Source organism: Aphelocoma coerulescens, chromosome 4 (genome assembly GCF_041296385.1).
Source record: "Aphelocoma coerulescens isolate FSJ_1873_10779 chromosome 4, UR_Acoe_1.0, whole genome shotgun sequence".
NCBI lineage: Eukaryota > Metazoa > Chordata > Aves > Passeriformes > Corvidae > Aphelocoma > Aphelocoma coerulescens.
The window spans coordinates 24,741,586-24,766,453 of NC_091017.1; the positions used below are offsets into that span (position 1 = coordinate 24,741,586).

General features: G+C 39.8%; 1 long non-coding RNA gene across 1 annotated transcript in view; it reads left to right on the forward strand.

Moving 5' to 3' along the window:
• Nucleotides 1–23,996, forward strand: part of LOC138109524 (uncharacterized) — a 37,150-nt gene extending 13,154 nt beyond the window's left edge. Inside the window, exons 4-5 of the long non-coding RNA XR_011150539.1 lie at nucleotides 23,422–23,468; nucleotides 23,921–23,996. This is a non-coding gene — a long non-coding RNA (uncharacterized lncRNA). The remainder of the gene's footprint in view (nucleotides 1–23,421; nucleotides 23,469–23,920) is intronic.
• Nucleotides 23,997–24,868: the final 872 nt, after the last annotated feature.

Genomic DNA, 24,868 nt, shown 5'->3' on the forward strand with positions numbered 1-24,868 from the left:
TAGGGACTGTATTCTGAAATAAGTAATCTAAATGAGATACAGAAAGACCTTGTATAGGAAAGATCCAAAGTGGACAAGGAGTAGAATGAAGATTGGGAATAGAAATGAACAGGAAGATGAGCAGGTAAAGCAGTCACTAGAAGGCAGCGTCATACAACTTTGGAGAGACGTGCAGCAAGGCAGAAGCAGAAAAAAAGAGATGTGGAAAGAATAAAGAACAGGGAAGGTATGGGAAAACAAGTATTGTCCATATAGCATGAGAAGAAGTAATCTAAGTCCAATATAAAATATGGCCTAGAAGAAAGCCAGATATCTAAGTGTATCAAAGTCATAACAAAGAATCATAAGAGAAGTGAGATATTGAAGAGAGCTGTAGGAAGTAAGACAATAAATAAACTGTAGAAACACTGTAGGGGTTTGAAAGATTTTTTTTATGTCTTCTTCCTTATTAAGCCTCATCATTAACAGGAATACTGTTTGATCTTATTTATAGCATCAATATACCGCTGCTGTAAAATCTCCTCCAATACTGTATCAGCAGCAGCAGCTGCAAGTAAATTTGAAACCTTCAGCAGAGCAGTGCAAGGTAAAGCCATGATCAGCCATTGTTTTCTCTCATTTCCAGTGATGCTGATCCTTTGGAGTTCAGCAGATCAGTTCTCTGAGGAAAGCTGAGGGGTTTTTGAGACTCTCCAGCACCTTCATTGGAAAAATGTGCAGAGCAGGCAGTCAGAGTAACAAGAAGCCCATTATGGTAATGATTGATTCGGCAGAGAAGAGGAAAGTGAACTGCTAGGGAACCCACATTTGTTGATCAGTGCTGAAAATAATGGGATTAATGCTATAAATTAAAAAATAATCGTAAAAGAGGGCTATGGCTAATAACAGAAAGAGGAAAGGATAGAATGGGGGAGGGTAGGTGGGAACACTTTAAATAATGGGAATGAGGTGTGAAGGCAGAGAATAGATACCACATGTAAATGAACCTTTTGGAGTAAGATAAATACTGCCATACACTGATGTCAGTTTTGACAGTAATAGTGATTAGTGTGAGTTGATAATTGACAACAAGGAACTACAGCCAGAGCAGAAACTGTCTGCACGAAAGTCCTGTGACACTATTACTTAACTCAATTAGCTCGAATTACAGAGGTGTCGCTGAATAAGCAATATTATGAACTGTGACTCACATAAGCATTTCACTCTGGGAAGGTAATTCAGAATCTACTAACTAGAAGCTAATAGCTAGCAGGAGCACATGCACAATTTATGACTTTCATTTAAATGGGGCTGCTTAACACAAAATAGCTACTTTAAAAATGAGAGTGCTTAAGTCTGTTTTAACACCTTTCTCAGCACTAGAGAAAAATCTGTGTTAAATCAAAACCATCTTTACAACCTATAAAACTCTTGTGTCTTGCTATTAGTGTTGACAAAACTAGATGCAGCATCATCAACATAGATACTTCCTTATGTCAGAAAGGTGCCATTAGCTTTACTTCAAACATCAGCTAAGCTGTGGTTTGAAAGAGGTACTAAAAATATTTCTGAGTACACATTGTTTCATCTAACACCTGACATTGGCTACCAGGTTCAACTTTCCCACCACGTTGATTCAGGTGGTGTTTCTAGTGACTCTCACATCTATTACCTCAAGCCGAGTCAGGTCAGTTGAATCTAAAGGTGAAAATATTAATGTAGTAGTGAGAAGTTTCTCTGAAAAGCTCTTCAAAACTTACCCCAGAAGAAAAAAATCTCTCAGTATTTATAATTGCTACCTCATATTCACCAGCTATACAAATCACATTTCTTAGAGTAGGATACATTTTTCTCATCACGACATCAACTGTCATGTATATCCAATCTGAGAAAGTCATTGCTTCTGTGGTGATCAAGGAATATGAGATCTCTTTATCATCTCTTCAAATTCTTGCCTCCACATCCCCAGGACTTGGAGGAACTTGGATAGGGGCAGGCAGACTCTTGTTGATTTGTGAGGTTTTCTGCTTTCAGCTCTCTTCTCATGGATTATTGCCTAAGCTTTCTTTCACCGTGTTTTGTGCGTGCCACGTGTGAAAAGATATTTTTGGGTTTAATCACAGTATAAACTGAGCCTTGAACTTTCACAAACAGATGTGTGGAGCTGTACACAATGCTGAGAGAGGATCAGATTGTCCTTAGAACATCTGCCAGATGTGGCATGCCCCAGCGCACACCATCCCATTGATCCCATTAATTGCCAGTACAGCCTGCTGTGTATTTCAGTAAGTCCAAGTAGATGGCATTAGAGCACGTAGTATTTCCTGCAACCCACTTTCTCCTTGGTTTCCACTCGTTGTGCTTAAAAATGTAATCCTTGCTTTGAATATGTACCTGAAATGATGACAGCATAACCTTCTTGTTTTCATGTATGAAAGACCAATATTGTTACAAACAAACAAAACAAACCAGAAAAACCTATTATGTCACAGGTGTGCTTCTCATTTAATAACTTCTCCACAAAGTCTCTCTCTAATAACAATTGCAGCTGAAGTTGCATTATCTCATTTTGAAGTACTAGCTCAGAAACTATTTTCATGTAGTCTTTCTGCCACACTGATAGCTTAGCAATAAAACCAAAAAACAACAGGTTAAAAGTGCGTGAAAATCTTTAGTGGAATATAACATAACGTGTAGATCAAATCTAGGCTGATAAAAATTTCTGGAGCTGGGCATCTAAACATATGTAATGATTCAGGCCTAAACTGATGATTTCTGTTGTTAAAAAAATCACAAAAAATGGATTTTGAGACCTATGTCTTAATGGCTATCCTGAGGTCTCTTTACTTAGTATCTGGAACGTTTGGACATCTGAGGAGGGACTTGTTTTTGCACTTTAAAGTTCCTCAGGTGCCTGAATTTGCTTCTCAGCATTGTCTCAGCAATTCTGACCAGACTCTGACTAGCAGCATCAAGGGTGTGTGCAAACAAGTTGGTGTTCAGACACCAGGCTTTGCCTTATGCCCTGTGGAGCACATTCTAGTAGGAAGAGCCCAAGTATGCTTGCTGGTTTGATTGACTTAGGCTTCTGAACTGAGACTGGAATTAGGGATTGCCAGATCAGGGAGATGGAGATCCTAGTCCAATGTATCCCCTGGAAAAGGATTTTAAACACCTGTGTGTCACCTTCCAGGGTACTGACCTTGATGTTAAAATGATCTAAAAATGTGTCTGTAAGATTGCTGTAAAAACCATGCTGTTGTGCAAAGAATGCAGAAAGGAGGCAGAGTCTCTGCAGAGAAAGAGTTCTGCTCACAGCCTGGTTTTGCTAACCTGGGAGGAAGGGAAGAGAACTGGGATATGTGCTGCTGTGATCCACTGCTCCAGTGGCTCAAATAACTCAGAGTAGCTCATGCATTTTTCAGTGTTGACTACCCTTGTTCTGCAGGTGATGAATTACAGACCTTTTAGCAGCTATGACACTCTCTCTAATTGTGTTTCCTCAAATTAGCTCAGAGCTCTGAGAAACTGGCATGCAGTGAGACAACCCAGTGGGAGTGTGGGATTTTCCTGCCCTTGCATAGTGTATAAATAAAGGCTCTTTTCTACAGTCCTTATAAACACATAGCCAGCTCCTTGCCTAAAGCTGGTCAGAATAGATCCAGGGACTTCGGTGAGACTGTGCATGTTCACATCAGCTGAGAATCTGGCCTGAAGTATTATTAAATTACGTATTTCAGTTCTGTAAACAGCCCTGCCCTGCTGAGATGATGTGCCTGATTCATGAGGCCTGTTTTGCTGTGGAGGGCAGTTGATGGGCAAGATAACCAGTAGTGAGATCATTAAAACACAATTAGACAGAAGGAAGCCAGAAATTCAGCCGCGATCCTCCCTCCCCGTTTTGTGTCCCATCATACGCTGGCAATTCCTGCGGACAGCTGGAGACACACGAGGATGTTACCTCCTAGCTGCCGTGCCATACCTTCTCCAAGGAGAGCAGCAGCTGAAAAACAGATTGCCTTCCTGAAAATGGGACATCCTGTCAGCAGGGAAAAGCAAACTGAACAAAAGTCTGTGCGAAAATAATGCAGTCATCCTCCAGCTCAAGGTGTATTCAGACCAACTCTTCATTAATTCTTTTAGATAACTGGTCCAAATAAAAGCAAGCAATATGTGAAGCAGCAGGATATATGTGGATATTTATGGACTTCTGTTCATTTCTAAACCAAGGCTTTTCTCATAGGTAATGATTGTTTCTACTGTTCACAGCAGAAACATTGGAGCTTCTATTTGAAAAGAAGCAAGTTAAAACATACCAGAATCTTTTCCCCAAGTGGTATTTCCCAGAGCTATGTGATGGCAACATCTCTTTCCTAGACAGTGAACTGTGAGGGCCAAGCCCATTTTTGTATAGATGGAATTGAAACTGTTTTCTCTAATATATGGTGCTACTTTTATCTAAATTTAATGTCTCCAGTCCTTTCATCTCCAGTCAGTGCTAGAGGTCTTTCTGCACCTTTACAAATCTGCTTTCCCTTTTTACTACCTTGGGCAAGTGAGTATTGGCAGCTGCCTTTGTCACCTCGGTGTTTGTGCTGTTTTACAAATGACCTACGAGTAGTTATCTTGCATAACTTGCTTTTCTTCAATAAAATTGTGCTAAAAAAATGTACTGCATTGGTTGAGACCCTTTTGCTCTGCTGTCAGTAGAGTTTTCACGTTGACGTTAATGGGGCCGGGGCTGGACACATCGGTATTAGGTTTTTCCAGCACTTCCTTTATTTGATTTTTAGAAAGAAATTAACATAAATTTTAGTTCTTCTCTTCCTTTTTTTGTTTTTTTCATGTCTATAAAGTCATAAACAAGAATGAATCAGGTTTAAGAGAATGTAACACACTCGGGGCCTTCACCATGGTTAATATTTTCTTGCGCTGTTCTGCCTTGCAATACATCATTATGGATAGTTTGCAAAATTTCCTCCTCTTGCCTTTAAGGTAGGCAAGGTTTCACTTTTTGCAGTTAGATGATGCAAGCACTGGTAAAAGTACTGGAGAATTATCTAGCAGAAATACGAAGTCATTTATGCTGTGTAAACTGAACTTACCAAGGTCTGAAATTCCTCTTTGTAGTAATGCTTAGCACTTATATGGTGTCTTACATCTTCAACAAAGAGTGCAAACATTCACTAATTAAATCTTCACACTCTATAGGTAACCTGGAGCTGCCATTCTTAGTTTACACGTGAGATGCTAAGTTAATATCCCATCTCCTATCAGCTACAGGCTCTTTGCATCTCTCTGAGGGAAAAGCTAAAGATTCTGGACTTTTTTTTTTTTTTATTCACACTACCTGCTTTCAAAATTGTCAAAGTCTAAATTCTGTCGCTTCTTCTCACCTCATCACAAGCTGTAAATAAAGACTTTACATGTTTAGCCATTTTTGGAAACTCGCTATTTCTTTTTATAAAATAGGAAGTATGAAATAGAATATGTAACTCAAAGAAAGTGTAGGAACTTCAGCTAGAAGAGATGTAACAGTCTGTGAAAATGTTACTTTTAATTTTTAATTTAGAAAATGCATAATGACCCACTTTGAAATACAGCTACATGTAGCTGATCACTTGATCCTTCCTTTAGGCCTTATTTTGGCAACAACCAGAATTTCACAAGTATTTTCCAAATATTCTTTTCCTTTCTAATAATTAAAAATTTTAATTAAAATTAGTTTCAAAGCTATTCTAGATAAAGTTTCCTACCCTTACTACCAGTTAATCTAATATTAACTGCTTTTATATAACTTTCCTGTGCATTTATGATTTGAAGTGTCCAAAGTCTACAAGTAGCTCTTCATTATGCCAGGAGCCCTCTTAATATCAATCAACACTGCATATGTTTTAAAGCTGCAATTTTAGTGCTTCTTTAGACATTTCTACGTTCATGTTTTCTGGCAATAAGATGGCATGTATTAGAGTGATGAAAAGGAAGGCAGAGTAAGAATAACTAATAATTATTGCCAATGGGCTCTATATCTGAGGAGAAGGGTGTAGCAGGGGTAGTCATCTCTAATGTGAGCTCTTTCTTTTTCAAATGGAAAAGACCAGTGTCTGAAGTGGTGCCCCAGATATTATTTCAGGGTGAACACACGCAATCTAACTCACAAAGTGTGCACATGGGCTCAGGTTTTCAGAATTGATTTCTCAGTTAGGGAGGCTGCTCAGAGAGTGCATAACCTTACTCTTCAGGACCAATTAGTGGACTCTGTTGATGAAGGCTGCTTTCATTTTTATACACTACTTCAAGCACTTCATGTGTGAAGGACAGGGATAGGTATCCAAATACCTCACTGTCCCATCTGTCCTGTCTGCTCTGCATCCTACCCAAGAACCTGCTTTCCATTTCTTTACAAAACTGCAACATGTTGTTGTCAAAGTTATCATTTTCCTGTTACCCAAAATGTATCATGTTTTAGGATCCGATACTTAATTTTGTCTATACTTGTGTTTCAAGCTGGTTTTTCTCTGTTTTATTTCTTGGCATCCATTAGACCATGGTGGTTACAGATAGCTGTGCATTCCTTATGGTGCTGCTACTGGTGGTAGAGGTGACCTGACATGCTGTTCTCCATCCTTCTCATCCCAAGAGGTGCTGAGTTTTTCTCCCATTCAGTGGCTGCCATTTTCCTCATGGTGTTTGGCATTTGCCTTGCAATCTCCAAATGAGCCAATGAGGTCTTCTTTGGTGCCTAGCCACTTCTGATAAAACAAGCATGTTTTTGACAGGTAAAATCACTGTCTGTCCTGTGAGTGCTTCACTGACCCAAATGACAGCCTCTCCATACACACTTCTGGGTTGTAGTTGTTGTAGGATGCAGGAGACGTCAGGAGGAATGCTGGGTGGAAATGAGGCAGACATTTCTGATTAGTCCAACATTTTGAAAATTTCACAGTAGTTCTTTACTTCTGCTTGTGTTGCCATGGTCACACACACACTCTTGATGTATTTAATGTTACCTTCATCTTAAACTGGTCCTTGCCAAAGGCAGCATAGAAGTACATATGGTTCAAATTTTGCATGGTTGGTGATCTTGATATCCTAAATATTGACAAGCATTTCAAAGGAATGTTTGAACTTAAGAAGGGTTGCCCTTCTTAAGTTTTTCCATAATGCTTTTATATTGTTCACTGTTGTAGCACTGTTGTGAGAGTTCACTGTCACTCAAGATTATGCAATTTTTTAGAAACTGTCCCAGTTCCAGACAAACCAAATCACTGTTCAGTGCTACTGGACTGCTGCAGGTTGAGGAGTCTTTAAAGCCCAGGTCAAATGTGCAGCTTAAGTAAAGCAAAGTGGCTTTGGTTGCAGTTGAAGAGACCCAATACCAGCTTGCTTGTAGGAGGTTGGGCTGTGATCTGAGACCTGCTAATGCAGTTCCAGTGAGAAGATACTTGAGAGGTAAATGAAGTCACACTCAGATAAGTAAATACAACTGAGATTATTTGTAAATGAGATTTAACATATCTCAGGGGGTCAGGGGCTGAATATGTAGGCTGGGTGATGGGCTTGGGTATTTGGGCACCTTCCTTCAAAGAAACAATCCTGGTGTATGCACTCTGTACATAGTATCCAATAACTTATGCCTAAATATATGGAATTCAATTGTCCTTGGGAGTCTGATTCGTGCCTAGCACAAAGCCATGACTGACAGGGTATGTGGAAAGGGAGAACACTGCAATAGGAAGGGGAAGATGGTGAAGCTGGTAAGCCAGTAGGCTTCTGGGTTCTTACATTCTTCCTGAAAGCTGTTCAGGATTTGTGATTTACAGAGAAGGGGCTAATTTAAGGTCTTTATAAAGTTTCCTGAAAGTCAAATAGGTCCTTTCACAGTACAGCTATTCTATCTTTAGGGGCGGTGATATACTTCTTCCCACTCTTTGCAGATCTATGAAACACTGAGGTGAAAACCATATTTTGTAAAAGGATGTCTATCCTACATCTTTCATATACCTTGACTGGATTCTTGGCTGAGCCTGTGTGGAGTAATTTTCTAAATTACTGCTCAAAAACTTCTACAACCTGACAGAAAATGTGTGGAGAAGGGGAAAAAAACCTATTTAGTTTCTTTTTTCTGTCCACAGACCTCTGCTAAAAAATATCAAATGAATGTAGTATAGACTTTTTACTGTCTGACAAGAAGTCATCTTTGAATTCACTTCAGTAAAGTTTTAGTGATGAATTGTACTATTGGAAAAACAAATATTTAAAATCAGAAAACCATGTATGCATTATTTGAATGTGAAAACTACTTCTTTTGATGTCCAAGTTACTACCACCTGGAACTTCAGCACAGTCTTTTAAAAGTAAGATCTATTAATAAAATTGCTAAATATCTTTAAAATCTGGTCACATGCTTAGAAACTGAATATGGGTTTAGAATTTTCTGCTAATAATTTGGAGTTGTTAATGCATAATACAGAGCTGTTGTTGTGCAGAGAACAGATTTTAATGTGTCTTGCTTGCATGAAGAGAGAAACACTTTTCCCACCTAGTCTTCTGAAATCAATTTCACATTTCTAAAACAAACTGATGTGCTTTTTATTCCTGGAGCATACACAGACACTAAAAATTCAGCAATGTCTTTTCTGGCAAGACAGGAGCATATTAGTCAGAAAAAGAGTTTAAAACCTTCAACCTATAGCTTTCAACCTGTAACTTAACATCTCTCTTCTGGTGCAAGGCCAGGGTATTTGATTCTCTCCCATTGACCATAGGAGTTGAAAGGTTGGCCCTGCTTCCTTTGTGTGATTTCAGATCCATGTCAGACTTCAAATCAAGCTTCACAGCCAGTACAGCCAAAAAAGGCTTTTCATCACAACACTGGAGAGAAAAATAGTGCTCCAATGAGATCAAAACTTTAAAAGTCATCCCTGTGTGGTCTGAGTGCAGTAGCCAAGCAATCCTGGCCAGGTCTCCAGCATCGCAGTCCATTATTCTCAGCAAATGATTTCCTGCTGACAAGATGCCCCTTTGCTTCTCTGTGTGTTGTAAACAATTGCTAGTTAATATACAGATTAATTACTGCCTCTTTATTTTTGGGCACCCATGGGCATAAAAGACCAACTGCATACTTGAAAAGATACTCTCATTAGTGTCACCTTAGTATTATTGATCATTCTGACATTTGTAATCTTTGATCCCACATGCCTGGGGTATGTCAGGTTGACAAACCTAAGTTGAAAGTGCCACCAGCACAGTCTTATTTTTCCAGATAAGATTTTTAAAAACTCGTGATGGAAAAGTTCTTCATCCTGCCTAGCTTTCTGCAAGACTGGGTCCCAAGAGTCTTACTTGAGTTCCACAGATGCAATAGATTCACATATTCAAACATAATTGGATCATTGCTAAAGATGACTAAGTATTGGAAATAATTAAAAATTTCTCATGCAGTACTGGAATCATTACTTTTTATTTCCATGGAAACTTTTTAATGGATAGTAATTGAGATTGGCTGGCTGACAGAGACAGCAAGAAGTCTGTTACTGCAATACATCAGCAGTCTTATTCTTGATACTTGCAGGCATTATTTAAGTATTTACAGTAGAATTACTTTGCAAAACTGTAATCTGAGGCTGATGAGTATAGCAAGTTTGGGTGGCTGTAGACTACAATTTTTTCCAAGGTTAACTGTACTAAGTTTATAGTGCACCTGATTACTTTTTGGTTATTAAGCATGGACTTGGTTTACAAAAGAAATATTAAAAACCAGGTAGTCCAGTGGCCAGTCCCTGATTGTTTGCAGAAAGATAGAATGATCTGCAGGGAAAAAGAAATTGTGGCCTCATAAAAATGGCAGGTCCATTACATGAACTGCACGTGTTTCCTGGCTTACACATTCAGTGAAAGTTCAACGGCGGCATTGGCACTACGGTTATAGAGGGACTCTTAAGATTCATTTCTCCGAAAAATTTTAAATCAAAAATTTGGACTTGTGACCTATAATTTGCACTAGACTTTTCGATTATGTTTATTGTACAGATGTGATCCTGCCCCTCTGCTCAGCCCTAGTGAGGCACATCTGGAGTGCTGTGTCCAGTCTGGGCTCCTCAGGACAAGAAAGACCTGGAGGCCCTGGAGCAGGTGCAGTGGAGGGTGACAAAAATAACTAAGGGACTGGAGCATTTTTCTTATGAGGACAGGCTGAGGGAGCTGGGCCTGTTCAGCCTCCAGAAGAGGTGACTCAGAAGGCAACCTTATCAATGTCTATGTAAAATGCTATGTAAAAATGTAAATGTATGTTGCTGATAATGCGTAAGTTTTATGATATTGTAAACAGTTCTTAAAAAGTCAAAGAACAAACTACCTATGGGACTCTCCTTTTTTCTGACTGATAAAATTTCTAGCAGATAGAAAAGATTCTTCTCCTGACACTTTGTAAGGTCTGTATTTAGGATTACTCTGCCCTGGACATACGTTGTTGCACCTGGAGAATGTCAATATCCTATCCTCAGGCTGCATGAAACTCCCAGCAGGAGCAAAGCTCTTTGCTGTAGGGACTGCTCCTTTCTTTATCAGCCTCTGACTTAATGAACAGCAGGCAGGGTTTTATGGAATACTCAATTTGTAAGGAAAAAACCATTTTGAAAAGGAATCTAAATCACAGACTGGATCATTTTTACCCTGGTTTCCTCAGAACTCTGAATCTCTGGATGACCCCATTCTGCTTTTGATCTGCTCCTTTGCCTCCCCAGTGCAATGCCTCTGCTTCCTCAGAAGCAGATCCCTGGCTGTATGCAACTACACAATATGTGACAACATAAACCAGTTGGAGAATTCCCCAGCAGTGAAATCCGCCTCAAACACCTCCTTCCTCCTGCACAGCTTTAGGGGACTCCTGATGCCCCAGGTAGCTGTGCAAACATACAGGGTTCTAGTTATGGAGCTAATTAACAATTATATATACGTGCGTATTTCCTTTTTATAGCCACTGCCATTTGGCTGACTGCCTGCTTGTGTATTCTATCTTTGCACTAAGGAGGAAAAAAATAAAGGAAGGGAAAGGAGAATGAGGGACTCAAGGGTCCTTTGTATGGAATATTGCACTACTAGTAAAGTAACATGACTGAGTGGTGGGATCTCTAGCAGTCCCTCAGTATCCACTACAGTAGAGATTTCATTGGTTTTAAGTTCTTAATTAGTTTCTTAGCATTTTTTTAACTTATAAAATCTTATTGGTGATTTTGAATTCAAAGTATATGTATATCTAGTCAGAATACTAGATATTGTGCTATTATTTAATCCTTTTTTCTACGTAGAGTATCTGCTTAAAACATGTTTCTATATTTTTCTAGTTTCAAAATCAGTATAGGTATGGAAAATCGATACAGGTATGGCAGATGCCTTTGTCTAGTGTGTAATAGAGCTGGCTGAAGGACTACAGTCCCTTTTCAAAATCTTAGAGATTTTAAAATTTGTTTTCCTTTCTTTTTTTCTCAATTTTTAAACTAAAATTACTTCTGCGGTTTTAGAGAAAAAAACCATTACTTTAAAGGTCAGTTTGTATGCTTTCCTAATAGTTATGAAAAAAACCCAAAACAAAACAGAAAATAAGTCAGCCCACAATTGATCTACTTCTGCAATATGTAACCAGTAGTAAGCAGCTCCTCTCAGATAATAAGCTGTGGTTCATCCAATATATTTTATGACTCAAAAGTCTGTAAGGACCCAAATAGATTTCATCTGTGAGCCTATTCTGCAACATGACATATTATTCCTCTAATTTATTTTCTTATTAAATAACTAAGGGAGACTCTTGTGATTTTCAGTGTTGATACATGACTGAATAAAACTGTGCACTGTTTTCAAAAGATACAAGTTAAAAAAAGAAAAAGAAAAAAACAAACAACTTGGCTGGGAGGCTGACCTATGACAGAGGCATAATGTACTACCATTTGAATAAGAAGATATTTTGACCTTTTCCTTTCACCCTTTGCACTTTCATTTGATTTTTTTTTTTTGCTTTAAATTATTTTATTCTCAACTATGGCAAGTGGTCCTCTTGAAGACTTTTGACTTTTAAAAAATTTGTTTACAGACCTTCAAATAGATTTTTAGTGTGCGAGAAAATAATAGCTGTATCCTATCAACTCTCACCTGAGCCATTCTTCCCTCAACGACTGTGATTTTCTGTGTGAACTTTTAAGTGACATATTTGCAGTAGCTGCACAGTGACAGCAATACTGCCTGTTTCTGAACAGAAGAAAAGAGCTTCCATTGAATTTCTACTTCTCCTTGCCTTCTTACCTCTGCAAAGCAGAGACAATTCGCAAGTAAAATCCATCAGCATATGTTATTGGAGGAAGTGAAGGACACAAGACTTGTATGTTTAATATCAGAGACAAAAAGTGCCTCTCTGATTTCTACCTCAGCCTTAAGGCTTTATATGTGAGCCATTAAGTGCTGTACATTTTTAAATCCCCTGAGCCTTCATCAGTCTGATGCTGTAGAATGCAGAGAGGAAATTCAGATTTCTTTTTAAAAATTACGTTCTTAATGCTCAATTGGAAGAGCACAGTATAAAGAAACATGACTAAACACCTTATAGAATCACAGAATCATAGAATCAATTGGGTTGGAAGAAACTTTAAAGACTGTCTTGTTTCAACCTCCCTGCCACAGGCAGGGACACCTTTCACTAGACCAGGTTGCTCAAAGCCTATCCAACCTGGCTTTGAACGCTTCCAGGGACGGGGAATCCACAATGTCTCTGGAAAACCTGTTCCAGTGTCTCACCACACTCACAGTAAAGAATTTCTTCCTAATAGCTAACCTAAATCTACCCTCTTTCAGTTGAAGCCATCACTTGTTAGAGGATGTTTTGTCTGTTCTGAGAGGAAAAGTATGGGCAGTGGAGTATCTACAGGAAGGTTTAAGGGCGTTTTTCTAAAAACACTTTGTGGGGACTATATGTGTGTAATGTTATTATATATTGATTTTAGATAAAGATCAAGGTATAATGACTCACAATTTTATAGCCTGCCATAAGCAGAAGAAAAGCTTGATGTGCTTGAAGTAGTTGTGTTGCTAAGGATATATTGTATGGTTCTAATCCAGCTGAGTGATGATCAAGGAAGTAATAACCTGTTATTATCCATCAGATAGGAGTCCCTTGCCAACCAGAGACAGAAATCATAATTCAAAAAGGTTGCTATGTGAGAATTTAGTTTCTGGAATCTAAATAGGCACAAACCAAATTAATAAGTTGTTGGTGTCACTGTCTATGAAGAGCCACCTTGAATCCAAATTCTTTGAATTTTTTCCTATGCCCAGCAATAAGATGTATCTCTTATCTGGGGTCAGTTTTATGTGCTGTCTGTTGTCTATGGATTATGGACCTGAAGATTTTAGTGAAAAATAATAGGAACTTGTGTTCATGGGTAAAAGCTAAGATTAAAGCAGTCCAATGAAGAACTAATTTATTTGAAGTGCAGAAAATTTTATATGGCTGTCTTTCATCCTTCTTGCTATTAGACACCAAACCTGCACCATAAGGACATGTTGGGTTCTGCTCAGGAGGTAGAGAGGGAGTTACCTCCACAAAGTCCCCAAGACCTTGGGTATGGCAAATGGTCACGAAGGTCTCTCATGATATTGTGTGTTACTCTTTCTTAAGAAAATGGCGTGTTCTGATTTCACAATGAATAAAACCTTTCATCTTTTCTCCTACAATGTTATCTGGAGACTCAGGATAAAGAGAGGGATCTGCTACTAGCTCTAGGCATGTTGTGTGCCAAGGGTAAAGCTGTATTTATAGGAGCTCCTGGAGTGCAAACGCCAAAGGTTGAGGGAAATAGAGCGGGCACAACTCAAAATATCCAGGAAAATGAAATGTTAGAACAGACATATTGTAGGATTTGTCTTTTCTAACAAGCACACTTATCTGTGTGGACTAAACAAGGTTAGTCTGGTAAGATCACTTGGTGCTTCAAAGAAACTAATCAGGAGAAGCCTGTCCACAGGCCAGTGATAAGTTTAGCTCATTTTGTGGTTTTAAGTGGAGTAAAGTAGTAAGTAAGGCAGATCTGCACCTCTGTAGGCGCGGGTCTTTGCAGCAGTCTAGTGTAGATACTGCAGCAGGTTTGCTTCTTGAGCACCTGCCATTCCTGCCAGCCTTGTGCTGGGGATAGCGAGAACAGCTGGAATAACAGGGATGTGGCCTTCTCCCCTCCATCTGTTTTACTGATTCCTAGACCAGTTACATCTTCCTCTGCTGCTGGGTCTGATGCTTCATGGTTTGTGTATCTTTTGTAGTCCCTTACTGTGACTGTTGGCTGTGAGTGCCAACCTTCCTGTTTATTAGGTAAGGAATTTACCTAAGGAACTTTTAAATAAGAAGCATCATTTCTTCTAGTCTTTGCTTAAGTACAGGTTTTCCCCTTCTCTTGAACTTTATCTTCTGTTGACCAAGACTAAGAAAGACGTAGGGATTTTGGTTGCAAGCCTATACCTCACTGGCTCTAATGCTGTTTCAAGCACTCAGAGTATCTCTAGGATAAGTTGTGTTTTGCATGTATAATTTCTGTAACTTTACTGAATCCAAAGTGAATGTGACTTTGAAAAGCAGCTGCTTCTGGTTAGTTTAGTAATTCTCTCTCAAAGCACAAACAGATTGGGGAGGTATATTCTCCAGTTCATCCCAAATATTGTTTTGTTTCTCCTTGCCACTGTGGCTGATCAGACAATGATAAATTGCAAGAGAGTTATGGAAGATCTCTATTTTAGACTGGTATTTTTTTGTTCACCTGAATGAACTTGCCAAAGATGGATAGGCCCCTTTTACCTGTGTGTGTCTATGGCACTAACGCTTTGAAGTAAGCAGACTTCCATTGAGCATGAGTACAGTCCTGCTGGTTTCCTTCCCTGTGTGAATGTGCCTGTGAGAGAGAATATTTATTTATAATTATGCTTGTATCTGTAACAAAAACACTTATTTAAATGAGAGGAAAGGGAATGAGTGACAGTAGGTGTTCAGCCCATGGGGTGAGTGACCAGAAAAAGGCAAGTGGCTCAGCAGCCCCGCTGAGCTGGCGCCTGCAGAGCGTGTGCTGCCAGGCAGTGCTGCCTGCGGCTGCTTGCTGGGGGCCACTGATCCATTGGATGAACAAGGCTCGAATCAAAGACCGGGAGACAAGCCATGTCCTTTCCCTTTCCACTCCTTTGCTATCCATTAACCCCCACAGACTTTCCTCTAACAAAAATGCAGATATACACACACACAACCATCTGTCCTTCTCGCTGTGTTTCATTTCCAAGATGACTGATGAGGGAAAGAAGCCTCTTCCGAGATGTTCACTGATAACATATCACATATAAGACACAAAAATAAGCTCACTGTATATATTTCAGGATTTACTTTTTCTGTAATAGGTGGCCTTTCCTGTCATGAAACAAACTAGCAAAGAAATAGGCAGGTACCTCTTTAGCTGCGATGCTAACTGTGAGTGACTTTTAGTGCAAGAACATTATGGAACTTGAAGTAGAAAATGCTGCTTCAGAGGAAGGTAACTGATGGATTATGGCATAACAGAGCTGTGTAACACTTTGAACGCAGGTCTAAGTGACCTTAGGCCCATATATTGGCCTCTATTTGCTCAATGATAAAGAAAATGCACTGCTCATACTTAATGTACTTTTCTGCCATGCATCTGAAAGTGTTAACAAAGAAAACCATTGAATATTAACTTTAGTGCTGTGCATGAGAAAGAATGCCTAAATCCAGTGCAACTCCCTGTTACCTCAAATTTTGAGAGGTGTTTGAGCCTTCTTTTAAAATCAATTTTAAATGTTAACAGATTTTTTTCCTATCAATATTATCAGAACTATGACAAATACATCACTAACATTAAGCACAGGAGTGAGGATAAACAACTTGGTTTTGCTAAAATCATGTCAATTGGAGTGGACTGTGCTACAGAGGTGGTATTTATTATACCTGTTTCACCAAAAAACCAAAGTGTGTTTTTTGAAAATTTTACTCATAGAAGAGAAATTCAGCACATCTAAGGGCAGGATAAGATTGCATTGACTGCTTACATTTTATCTTGTGAAGGAGAACAATGAAAATTAGTACAGGCAAGCTGTTAATTTGAGGTTCATGATTACTCAGAATATGCTATGCTGGTTTTTGTTGATTGTATTTCACATGACACGGATCTGGTGAAGGTTAGGTTTCAGGGTCAGAGGCAATAACTTTTCTCCAGAGAGTTTTGTAATATTCAGACTGTGACTCAAAGCCAGACTCCTCATTACACAGACCTGATACAGAATTCCCAGGCTGAAATTGGAGCATGTGAAAGGGACTTGCATCTGTGCTTCTGCTCTGCAGTGCTCAACCCTTCATGGAGAAAAAGGGGCAAAAAACCTTAAGTTATCAGCAGAAATGCAAGTGCTGTGAAACATATGGTTCTGTGGGAGACAGTCCCTTAGTAACAATCCAGATTTCAAAATTGATATTTGCTTCTGGCAAGGAGTTCAAAAACTCTAGTGTCTCTCAGTTACTGTAACACTGGCTTTGGCCATGACTTTCAACGGCTTTGAGGGACTTTCTAAGTCAGGATCCCAAAAAGAAAAAATAATTAGTTCATAACCTTCAAACTAAGCTACTTCCTTATATTCCAAGATTTCCTTCAACTTGGAAGAGTGTGATCATAGCAAAGTTACTATCTTTAGGTTTCTTGGGGATTTCCTGAAGAGAAAAGAGAGAGAGGGATCTTTGCCTTCCACATTTAAGTGATTTGAAGTAGTTGAATGAAAATAACAGGAAATTAACTGTTTTGGTAAACATCTACAGTTTTCAGAAAATTTGAATCAGTTACTGAATTGATAGCAGGACATAGCTTAAGAGAAATGCAAATTATATTTTGTTACAGTGGGGATACTGCAACACGTGTATCAGACAACGAGGCCCGTGGAAAGGAAATATATATGGGCCAATTCTTGGTAGATATTTTCAGAGATGTTTATTTCCCCAGCCGCATGGCTGAGGATGCCAAGGAAACTGCTCAGTCACGGGACCAGAGGGTCCTTCCTGGGCAGGGGAACACAAAACAACCAATGGGGAACGAGGCTGACCAGGGGCAGGGAAACCCCGTGTCTGTCCCCCAGGGCCCCTCTCCCAGGACCCCATGGCAGGGGGAGGGGCCCAACATTTCACCCGTTTATTTTTAATAAAAGAGATGTAAAACTTAACATTGAAAACAACTGGATAAACGTAACAAGAACAGTTTCAAAACAAAACAAGCCACCCTCCTGAGTCTTTAAATGTCCAAACAGATTCTCTGGAACATCTTAAGGCTGACAGAAGGGAGACAGGACTCTCTGAGCATGTGTTGTGGGGAAACTGAGGCAGGAGAGGGTTTCTTCCATTTGTACCTCTTGGAACTTTAAACAACAATAGTTAATTTCTTTCTCTCTCCCTTGTCATCCCCCACTCGGCATTGGAAACAATTGGCAAAGGCATGGTTTTGGGAGGGAAACCATGGGTGAATAAACGGATTGGGAATAACACTGAGGTAATAGGATATAGGGTAAAAGGGAAAGATGGGATTAGGAAAGGGAGACTGTAGGGGCTGATTGTATTGGGGATATTGTCTAACATGACTACGATTTTTAGCATATATACTGCCTTTTACAGAAACACCATCAGGCCCAGTGACCTCGCTGCTTGTAAACCTTTCCTTCCTTGGATTATTTTAAACTCTACTATTACTCCATTTCGTAAGCTTGGGATATATTTTTCAGGATTATTCTTTTTAATAGCAGTTCTAGGAATGAATATGTCTTCTTGGTTGTCACATCTCGTTATAAAACCACAATTTTGTTTAACATTATACCATTTTGCTATTCCTAAAACCTTAGCTATGATGATTTTTTCCTTTTTCCGAGTGGCTGCTGTTTTCTGTCTCGCTGCGTTTTTGCTTTCACTCGCTCCCGTGTTGGAACTGCCAGGGCTGCCGGGGCCATCGGGGCTGCTCGTGCCTGCGCGCTCTTCCCGGGGTCGCATTCGGGGCCGTTCAGCTCCCTGTGCGCAGCTGCCTCTGCTCTCAGCTGTGCTGCCCCTGCCTAGGGCTGCACCCACGTCTCAGCCGGGCCTCCAAGCAGTGGTCCCCCCACACCCTGCTCCAGCGCGCGTTTTGGCTGGGCACGGCTCTGCTCCACCGCTGCCCGCGTGCCGCCCCTCTCACAGGGCTCGCTCCACCACGCGCTGCGCGGGGCCGGGTGGGCACCACCGGGTCGCGCCTCTCCCGCTGCGCCTCACTCTGCCGCCGACACTGCGGCTCGCGTGGCTCCGCCCGCGCACGGGAACCGTCTCGCTGCTGCTCGCAGAGCGCTCGGTCCACGTGGCTGGGGTCGCACGGTCCCTGAGCCAGGCTTCTCTTCACCAGGACACAGCTGACATTGCTCAACAGTCTCGGTTATTAAATAATATTCACGAAAATATTCTTCCATCAGCATATATTTTGACTCAGAAATTAACTGTGTCCAAACAGTCTTCCAAAAGTCTTTGGTAAGAATTAAATCCCAAGAAATGTAGAAAAAGTTCTTAAACAACCATGCCAGGAAGTGTTTCAGTTCCTTTTGAGCTTGAATTAAGCTAAAATTTACAAATCGTTGTTCAAGAATCTTTTCAAGTTTAAGATAAATGTCCATATGTGGCTCTGAGAGCCAAAAGTCTTTCCACAGTTCCTCCATAGTTTAGATATGGAACAACAAAACAAAAACAAGAAGAGAAATCCGGAGTTTACTCACAAATCAGTCGCTGTCCTTAGGGATCGGGGGTTGTTCTGCTCGCAGTTCCTCACCATGTGTTACAGTGGGGTTCTGCAACACGCGTATCAGACAACGAGGCCCGTGGAAAGAAATATATATGGACTCATTCTTGGTAGATGTTTCAGAGATGTTTATTTCTCCAGCCACATGGCCGGGATCTGCCGAGGAACTGCTCAATCACGGGACCCGAGGGTCCTTGCCCACGCAGGGGAACACAAAACAACGAATGGGGACTGAGGTTGACCAGGGGCAGGGAAACCCCATGCCTCCTGTCCAGGGCCCCTCTCCCAGGACCACATGGCAGGGGGGAGGGCCCCAACAATATTTCACTAGCAATATGATGTTTAATTATGCTGCTTATCTTTCTTGAAATATTTAACAGCAATGGATGATATGCAATGTCCAGTAGAAAGGAAAACTGATCCAGGGAATACTGATTGTATCCACTTTAATCAAATGTTAAATACTACGGTAATGTGCCACATAAAGGAGGCACTTGCTCAATGTGCCCGATCCTAGCACTGACTGCTCCTAATTTTCTGGCATAACCTTGGAAACACTGCAAATTTCTCATATTCCCTGCATCACTAAGAATAGAAAGGTAATTTGTACCTTGCTCTGCAGTGTTTACATCCACCTCTAGCAGCACTGCTGGGGAGGAGCAAGTCAGTTCAGGCTGGTTTCCAAAGTTGCACTGGAGTAGCAAGATGCATTTTCATTTTTAAGACATTGTTACTGAAATATTACCTGGATAACAAATTGACTTAACCTAATTGCCATTAATGGGTGCCAGTGCATGTAAGTCATACTTGCATGGAAAAAAAGAACATGAAACCAAATAGTTCTCTAGTTGTGACAGCTGAAAAGCAATTGATGTCTTTGTCCAGTGGCCTTTTGGCCTCTCACTTTTCTCTTTTTGAAGAACACTTGTTGACTGGGGCAGCTGTGATGGAGAAGCCTGTGTGCAGTAGCCTGGGAGAGAAGGAGCATCCTCCTCCTCTCTGAGGTTCAGCCCATGGTTGGTTGATGAGCCTGAACAAATCACGTTACCTACAACAGCCCCACAACTTCTCCCTAAAATTTAGAGGCAATAATGCTTTTCTGCCCTGACTGGGAAACAAAAAATCCATATTTCATTACCAAGAAGTGCTTAAGGGCCTGTTTCATGCAGTAAGGGAGGCATGTCTGCATGCAGTAGAGGGTACTCTCCTGTCAGTATTCATCCATAACTGCTTCTCTGCCTCTTTTTTCCCCAGAACTGGGCAGACTGTTCTACAATGGTTTAGACTGAGGAAAAAAAAATCTGTAGCAACTTTATGGTTCAGTTAAAAGTGCATCCTTGTACCTGTCTCTGAGAAGAGAGGCAGTCGTTTATGTCACTCATATCTCTTTAATATGCCAACAAACTATGCTACAGGTTTTACTTTTTCACTTCATCCTTGTACTTCAGAAGTGAGTTTGAAATGCTTTCTCTGAGAAAAATGTAAGCTCATTTCACTAGATGGCCATGTATATTACTGACAGATGTCAAAAGTGCAGTTCACCTGCCAAATAGGCTCCTACTTACCTCTAGTGAAGAATTTTTACTGTTCTCTGGCTTGTATCCTTTTGTCCACTGCGTTGAGACAAAGATAACTATAGATTTAGTGTGTAAAGCCTTGGTTTTCCACCTCTGGGATAATGACTCACATCCAACTTGACCCTCTTAAGTGCAGTCACTGAAACAGATGGAGATGAGGCTTGGCTGGGCATAAATCTGACCAGTTATGAGGATGGTTTGTAGCAATTTGAACTCACTAGACACAGAAGGTAAAATATACATGAATAATGGGAACCACATTGAGCACATCATTCTGAGGAACACCAATACATGCTGGGGAAGAAGGAGGAATAAAAAGGTGTTTAGAAAACTCACTAATTAGGCTGGCACATGTTTTCGGAGGAACATGGAGTGGTGGCCAGGTAACAGGGTTTCCTGTTATGCACTGCAGCATCTGAAGTCAAAGGGGATTGTGCTGAACCTCCATAATCTTCTCTGTATGATGCTTCTGATGATCACAGTGTGGAGTTCTGATTAATTTAACTTTAATGTGCTTGAAAAAGAGATGAAGGAATTCAGAACTGAGATACAGGGAGCAAAAAGGAGGTCTGTGTTATACTTGTGGCTCTGGAGACAGCTGTTGGTTTTCACCCTGAAAATTTTGTAGGGAATGTTCAAAGCCTGAGCAGTAGTGGTCTTGATAACCACTCTGCATATCCTTGGATATGTAGAATTATTGCTATTTACTCCATAACTCATCTACGAGTTCCTTATGACCTTTCATGGGCTTTAGTCAAAAATAAAGTTGTCTAATCTGAGTAGTTTAGGGTTTTTTTTTTATTTTTGTATAGGCCCAGTAGAGACACTTCTGCAAGTTTTTAAAACTGCAAGTTCATGTTCTGTGATCTTTGAGAAGTGCAGCTGACCTTACATGGGGGGGGGGGGGAAGAATTTTTTTATTTAAATACCTTCAAACTCCTACTCCCTGCCTCAGGTAGCATTTTAGCTTTTGTTTGGGGTGGAGTAAGGTTGGTTTGTTTGTTTGTTTGTTTGTTTGTTTGTTTGTTGGGGTTTTTTTTGCCACAGATAGTTTTTATTTCCCACCCCACGACCCTGAATTACCACAACTAACATACTTGGGTTTCAGCTCTGTAGCCTTTAATTGCTGGTGTTATCCATTCTCTTCTTTTTTTATTTTTTTGATCCCACATCTGCACTTTTCTCTTATTCTTTAAATTGTCTTTTGAATGCTGGTATAATTAGATCAGTAGCTACCAGGTGAGGAAAGTTGAAACAGCCATTTAATCAAGCTGAAAAAACCCTGGCTTCGTGAGGGGCTATGTGGTGTGCTGGTTTGTTTCCTTTTCCATTTTTTTTTTTCCTCAGATATTTCTCAGAGGCACCCTAAGGATATTATTTTGTTTTTTAATGGTAGAAAAAAAAATGTTACTATTCTCATTATTTGTGTACAGACATATTTCTTGTCTGTTGTTTCATATAACAACATCTATAGGCCCACTTTGAGAAATTTATGAGCACTATCCCAAAGAGCACTAGTTGAATTATTAAAATGAATAATCTACAGTTTGAGGTCTTTTAAGATAGGTTTTGTTTCCCTCTAACCTCCCTTGTATGTGCAAGGAAGTAAAGTTTTCTGAAAGTCATTCTTAGTTAAGAGTAAACAAACAACCAAGTGAACACACTGCAGGCAATGTGCTGCAATTAATATGAGAGCTGTCAGGGGGGTATATTATAATAAGATGAACTGACAATGCTGTTCAAAGGCTGAACCTAAATTTTCTACTCTGAGGAGAAAATTATATTTATGCTGATTATAACTTGCTTTTCAATGACAGGCTTCTTTTATGAGAGATAAATTTATTTTGTGTTGTGAGTAAATGAGGAAAAAAAACTGTTCCTTTCCTTGAAGGAACTGGCTTAGAACTTTAAATTACAATGGCTGAAACATTAGGGAAAAATAGAAAGCTCACAACAAACACCAAACAGCTGCTTCTCCTGTATATTTAATATGTACAGCTCTATTAGATTGGTTTATTAATCCATCTGCAGGTATCCAGAAACAGGGGCCAGATGGCTCAGGAGATGAATAACAGCATAAAATGGTTTGCAAGTAGCAATCTACTGCAGGTCAGAATCATCCATATGATGTTGCCTTCAGGTGTCTATTCAGTAACCAGCAGAGATGGCTCTGGAGGGACGGTCTCACTCCTGTGCCTTGTCCTGTACCACCAAAACTGCTCCAAGATTTTCTCCCATCTGAAGAGAAAAACAGAGCACTATAAATGGTGACAGGCAATCAGGCAAGTGCTGCCTACACATCAGTGATGATGCTCCCTGGTAGGATGCCGCAGGATGTTTTATTTTGGGATAAAGCACAGCAGGTGACTCCATAGGTGGCAGTGGATGCGCATTCACAGCTGTCTCCTGGGCTCTGAAACATGCACACAGCAGGCTTCCAAAAAGTGGCATCAAGGTCTGTGCTGGAAACCTGCCAAGGGATTGCATGTTTTGTACACACTGTAATACACACATTTGTGCACACCGTAATTTAATAGTCTCCATTTTTAAACTTACGTGATCAAATCTGGTCTTGAATTGTAAATTGAGGTGCATTCTTTTAGCTGGGTTCTCTGAAAACGTAGGCAAGAAATATTTGGAAAAAATTAGTGCTAGGCTTTGTGCCTGGTTCTCTGCATTTGTTTTCTAAAAGTTTAGAAATGGTTTGCTGTTTTGAATTTATGATTATGGAAACTGGTATTATTAGGTAACAGCAAAAAAAAAGAGAAGGCATGGTACCACAGTATTAATAAAGCTGGTATAAAATGAGTTATACAGATGCAATACAAACATGATCCTGCTTTCTCTATTTGATGGGATCATAAAGAACCATGGTAAGATTCATCATATGACCAAACCTCCAAAAACTCTGTTTCATGGTCAGAGCATGCTGCAGGTGCATTTCTCCAGACACCCTACCTGTATGTGGGTATTACTTTATCACGCAGTTATAATACAATGTATGAATTGTATCAGATCACTCATGTCAGTTCTGGTTTCAGGCATCAGAAGTGAAATGAATTTGTCCTGCCTCTTGGGCCCCACGAAGGTAATCATTTACCTTTAATCCTTTGAACTGCTTTTGGAATTAAGGGAGTGGTACTACCTGGATTATAGGCTTGCATTGGAGGCCTGTTCTGATGTCAGCTAGGCCAGACATACCACATAACTCAGAGGACAAATGATGCATATGTGTGTAAAGGGATTAACTACAGCATGAATACAGACTATGAATGACTTTGCACCCAGATGAAGGGGGATGCTGCCTGACACTGGTCCATTTTAAGTCTGGAGGTGTGCTTAGAAGAGCTGTTGAGGGTGGTCTAGGGAGATATCCATGACACCAAGATAAGTGGTTCTTTGATATCTCTGTTGTAACACTCTGAGGGTATTTGTACCTTGTATCTCGCTTTGTAATAAGTCACTTTGATGACTATTTAGTACAACCATGTCCTGTTGCTGTACTTCAAATTCAAATAATCCCTTGGTCTTGCTTTTCAGGGCATCCGTTGAAACTTAAATTCCTCATCCCCAAATGCTAATGGATATGGCTGCCAAAATAAGCAGAGAGTCCCTTAAAATAAATTATTATTTTGGGATTTATTTAATACTGGTTCTTTGTGTGGTTTTTGGTTTTTTTTAATTATTATTTGTTTGTTAGGCTCTTCCTCATGCTTTTTTCTGGCTAGTCTGGTAGATTATACCAAAGATAGAAAATCCTGAGATTTCAAATAGAAGCAGGGACAGGGCTGGATTCAGAGCCACAGCTGCATGTATATAATTCTTGAGAATGATTCTGTTGAAGCACATCAGCTTTGTGTCTGTGTGTTTCTTAGCTCATGTAGATTAGTGAAGTCAGTGATGTTAAAATGCAGAAATAAAGGCCAGATATTTAAGTGGTTTAAATAGATTCAACTTCATAGCTTCCCTGGACCCATAGCAGTTTGCATTTGCTGAGGATTTGACTCAGTTTACTATGTCCAAATATCTATAAAAATAAAACCTGTAGAAACAATAAAAAATTAAGACCCCTGTTACATAATTAACTGTAAATCTTAATTCTTCAATGAAATAAGATAATTTGACATGAAAATACAACTTTAATACTGAAGATGAAAAGGATGGTTATTAATATTGTTGTTAATATGATGAAACAGTAGAAACTATTGAGTGAAACATGAGCTGAAGGACTTGGGGATGTAAAAGCAGTTAGCATTCAAGTCCAAAATTACATCCTGTATGAATTCAGGTGGAAGAATCAGATTTGAGGTGTTAAACCTGAACACAACAAGAATTTGTTTCTACTATCTAGTGATATCTAGCTCTAACAGATAAGTAATTACATATCTAAAAACAATCCCCCCATTTTATTTAATTATTTATTTATTTATTTATTTATTTATTTATTTATGCTTTCAGGCTGTCATCTACCTTAGATAAAGTAAGAGA